The sequence below is a fragment of the Gracilinanus agilis genome, chromosome 2, assembly GCF_016433145.1.
Source record: "Gracilinanus agilis isolate LMUSP501 chromosome 2, AgileGrace, whole genome shotgun sequence".
Classification (NCBI taxonomy): domain Eukaryota; kingdom Metazoa; phylum Chordata; class Mammalia; order Didelphimorphia; family Didelphidae; genus Gracilinanus; species Gracilinanus agilis.
The window spans coordinates 386,284,217-386,289,652 of NC_058131.1; positions in this window are offsets into that span (position 1 = coordinate 386,284,217).

The window sequence follows — 5,436 nt, forward strand, 5'->3', positions numbered from 1 at the left end:
ACACCTAGCAGATTGGCTAAAATGAAAGAAGGGGAGAGTAATGAATGCTGGAGGGGATGTGGCAAAATTGGGACATTGATGCATTGCTGGTGGAGTTGTGAATTGATCCAACCATTCTGGCTGGCAATTTGGAACTATGCTCAAAGGGCTATAAAAGAATGCCTGCCCTTTGATCCAGCCATACCATTGTTGGGTTTGTACCCCAAAGAGATCATAGATAAACAGACTTGTACAAAAATATTTATAGTTGCGCTTTTTGTGGTGGCAAAGAACTGGAAAAGGAGGGTATGTCCTTCAATTGGGGAATGGCTGAACAAACTGTGGTATATGCTGGTGATGGAATACTATTGTGCTAAAAGGAATAATAAACTAGAGGAGTTCCATGTGAACTGGAAAGACCTCCAGGAACTGATGCAGAGTGAAAGGAGCAGAGCCAGAACGTTGTACACAGAGACTGATATACTATGGTAAAATCGAATGTAATGGACTTCTGTACCAGCAGAAAGCAATGACACAGGACAGTTCTGTGGGATTTATGGTAAAGAACGCTACCCACATTCAGAGAAAGGACTGCAGGAGAGGAAACATATAAGAAAAACAACTGCTTGAACGCATGGGATGAGGTGGACATGATTGGGGATGTAGACTCGAAACTACCACACCAATGCAACTACCAACAATTTGGAAATTGGTCTTGATCAATGACACATGTTAAAACTAGTGGAAAAGTGCATCGGCCATGGGTGGGGGGAGAGCGGGGGGGTGAAGGGTAAAGTAGGAGCATGAATCATGTAACCATGTTAAAAATGAATATTAATAAACATTTAAAAAATTAAAACAAAAACAAAAAACAAAAAAAAGTTAGATGGAACCAGATCATATCCCCTAGATGAGCAATAGGGAACTCCCTTGCTTAGGGATTTCTAGCTCAGTATCCCCTGAGAGCCTCCAGTCCCAACCTCCTGCTTCCCTTCAGACCAGAAATGATTGTCTCCCTTAGAGAAAGGTCAGGGGACAGTTCTGCCTCATACAAAGTCAGTCACATACAAAGATAGGTTCTACCACTGGGACCTACATGTGGGACCTATTCTCTCTCCATTCCTACAAATGATTATAATGGCAATACTTTACGTGTATATATTGTAGTGTAAGGTTTTTTTAATGTCTTACATCTACCCTGAACCTCACAATATCTCCTAAGAAAAATAATGCAGCCAATATACGTTCCATAAGTGAAGACAGGGATTACCTGCGATCACCTGGCTAAGCAGAACAAAGACTCAAGAACAGCCATTCCAATTCCAAAGCCTGTGCTTTTCCCCTGCATTCTATCAACAACCAGTTAATAAGCATTTCTTAATCACTTACTATGTTTCAGACCCTTTACTAAACCCTGGGGATGCTAATACATTCAAAAAGAAGCATGGTCACACTGTTTTTCCAGTTTGGGGAGTGTGACTCTCCAGTAAGGATATATGGAAAGGGATTTCATACAGCAGGCTGCAAATATACAGGATTATTCCCTATCCCCATCCCCATAACATTTCCAACGAGTGGTCATAGAGCTCCTCAAGTTTTTATATAATTTTTTTGTGGATAGCTTTTGTTTTCGTATCACCTAAATTTCCCTTCATTTTTCTTTCCCCTCTCCCCTCCCAGGAATATCTCTCTCTTATAGAAAGAAATTTTTTTAAAAAGAGGAAGAAAAAAAATTTAATCATCTAAACAGATCAATACATTGAAAAAACCTAACAATACATGCAATATTCCATATTCGTGGACTCCCCCCTACACCGACCTCTGCAAAGGGATGAGAAAAGGTATCTCCTAATACTCATCTTGGGGGCTAAGCTTGTTAATTGTAATTTTGCAACATTTCCTTTCTGTTATTTTGTGGTTATTCTATCCATTTACATGACTATTGTCTATATGTTGCTTTTTTGGCTCTGCCTACTTCACGTTGCATCAGTTCATGTAAGTCTTTCCAGGCTCCTCTATATTTATCATTTCTTATAGCATAGTAATATGGAGAAATGAGGGAAAATAAACATTTATTAAGTGCCATCTATGTGCTGGGCAGAATGCCAAGTGCTTTACCAATAAATAGTATCTCATTTGATCCTTGCAGCAACCTTTGGAGATATGTGCTATTGTTATCACCATTTTACAATGGTGGAATTGTGGAAACTGAGTTTGAGGGAGCTGGGATCATAGTGATGTCTGTTCAGTTTATGGTATTTCATCCTCACCCTAACAGGGCTTCTCTAAAGGCATTAGACTTGAGCTCCTTTATGGGCACCAGACTGGTTATAAGAACAGAATTCAGCTACTTTCTAGCTATTGTTCTTTGGTAAATTGTATTAACCCATAGACTCATATATATTGTTAAGATTACAATTCTCTGGAGACTGTATCTTAATTTATAATTATTTATTAAGTAATAAAAAGCAGGCAGAAGAAAAAGAAGGCACCAACTGCATCTGAATAGTCTTAGCAGCTCGTCCCTGAGTTGGCTTTGCCAGCTTCACAGTTAGACCTCAATCCAGGATCCCCCTTGCTAGCTCAGAGTCTGACCACATGTATGTGCCATGCAAGTAGGCTTACTGATTTTGGCCCTCTCCTAGCCACCTTCCCTGAGCCAGTTGCACAGCCAGACCACGGGCATGCCCACCCTCTCCTAGCTGCCTCCTCTGCCCACAGTTCCAAGGCAAAGAGCCCTACTTTCTTCCCTTTCTCCAATTTAGGCTTTTAGCAAAGTCCCTTTCCAAAGCCCCTCTGAATTGGGGCTCCAACCTCACTCTGGGCAAGAAATAGGTCTTCCCATTGCCAGGAGTCACAAGACCTTTAGAATGACTGCCCAACACCAGTACAACATCTCCCATCATTGTAGGGAAAAGTCTACCCATCGCCTCAGAGAGATACAGTTCAGAAGTAAGATCCCTTGCTTTAAAATCCAAATGTCTTGACTGGCTAGAGTTAAATTGCCACAATAGACTCCAGACCATGAGAGGGATTTCAGAGGTCATCTATGTTTTATAAATGACAAAATTTAGACCCCCAAAAAGTGACTTGTCCAAGTTCCAAAGCAAAGATTAAAATTTAGGTCTCCTAAATCCCAACCAAGTGTTCTTGAATTTATGCCACCTCCAAAGCCTCAGATCTGTTGTCCTCTGTTAAATGAGACTGAGAATCCTTCCTCTGACCACCTCATAGGTCCATTGTGAGGATCAAATGACATAATGTCTATAGAGCCATTAAGTGCCATACAGATGTAAGTAATTACTGCTGCTACTTTAAATTAAAATTAATTTTAGACACAATAATAACTCATACATTGATATAGTGCTTTAAGGTTATGGCAGCCTATGAGTTATATAGTGTAGTTATTCTCCTACATGATACAGTGATACAGTGCATTAGATTTAGAGTCAGAGGACCTGAATTTAAATACCATTCTGTCACTTGCTACTGAGTGACCTAAGGCAAATTATTTAATCTCTCTGAGCCACAGTTTCTTCAACTGTAAAATGATGTGAGGGAAAGGACTAGATGACCTCCAAGGTCCCTTCCAACTCTAAATCTTTGATATTGTGGCTCAAAGAGATTAAGTGACTTATCCAATGTCTCATCTCATGAAACAACTGACAATAACTTGGGTGGAACAGGGACAAGGTTAGGAATCAATGGAAGAATTAATGTCAAAGAACTGGACAGAAATTGATTGCCAAATTGTGGCATCTGAATGTAAAACAATTTTATCACACCATAAGAAATGATAAATATTAAGGATTCAGAGAAACTTGGAAAAACTTCAAGAAACTGAACCAGAATAAAGTAAGTAGGCCAGGAGAACAAGCCATACAGTGAATATAATATCACATAAAATAAAGTATATTATTAAATACATTAATATGCATATAACCTAGGTGATGTGAAATATATTATGTATTCTGATATATTATTTACATGTAACAAATATGATATATATACATATTATACTATATATGAGAAAAATAACATGGGGAAATATGAGGGTTCTGATCAATGCAGTCCAATTTTAACAGTGAAGTTTGCCTCCCTCAGAAAAGAAATGGGAAACTGTGGGTCTACATAATCTGTACTTAATGAAGTCAAGTCAACAGGCATTTGTTAAGGGTCTACTCACTATGTGCCAGATCAGGGCAGCTAGGTAGTGTAGGGCATAGAATGTCAGTTCTAGAATCAAAAGGAACCCGAGTTCAAATTTGATCTCAGACACTTGCTAGCTATGTGATCCTGGTCAAGTGATCCAACCCACTCTGCCTCAGTTTCCTCATCTGTACAATAAACTGCAGAAGGAAATGGCAAACCACTCCAGTATCTTTGCCAAAAAAAAAAAAAAAAGACCTAAATGGGGTCAAGAAGACTTAAACATGACTGAAAAACGACTGAGCAGCAACATGTGCCAGATACTTTGCTAAGTGATGGGGATATAAGGCAAAAAAAAAAAAAAAAAAAAAAAAAAAAGCTAAAAGTCCCTGCTCTCAGGGAGCTCACAGTCTAACAAGGAAAACAGCACACAAACTACAAACAAGTTAATGATAAGGATAAACTGAAGACGATCTGTCAGTACATAGCTGTACTTCTTTGTTCTAAGAGAAAGGGGATAGGAACTCATTGGAAAATTACAATGATGAAAAAAGAACATTGATAAAAACATTTATTTAAAATATATTTAAGAGTTAATGCAGCATCAAAGGCTTAGACGAGCCAGAGAAGTTTAGCGGGCCAGTTCAGCGCCAATAGCTTCCTATTGAAACTGAAAGCCAAAGTAGAAATATCACATTCAGATTTAAGAGCACCAGGATGACATGGTCATTGTTGTCTTAGCAATTCCTTCCACTGAAACTGGAAGTTCTCTTGGGATCATTTAGAGCCACACGGACCTCAGAAGCCTACAAATCTACCTCTTCTTTCTCTCATTCATTTTATAGTCCAAAACGCTGAATCCAAAAGAGGTTCAATGATTTGACCTTATCAGAGTAGTATCAGAGATGGGATTTAAACTCTGATCTCATGACTCCAGAACCTGTGTTCTTTTCACTAGACCATGTTCTCTCCCATTAGACTATGCCTTTTCGTCTCTATTTCCCATTATTCCTTTTTCACCTCAGTACTGTCAATGAAAAAAAGATTCATGCATATAAGTAAGAAATAAAGCCCCTGGACTATGGCAAACCAGAATAATAATTGCACATTACAACTTGGGCTAATGACATCAGAATAGCTCTGTCTGCTCCAACATGTATAATCAGGAGTTTAAATTAAGGAGTTCTCCTTCCTGTGATTAAGGCAATATTAGCTGAAACATTACATTTCTAATTCTTTTGCATTTTCATTCAGTAACCCAGTATCAAATGTTTTATGACATTGAAAATATGCTTAGTTTAAAAGGAA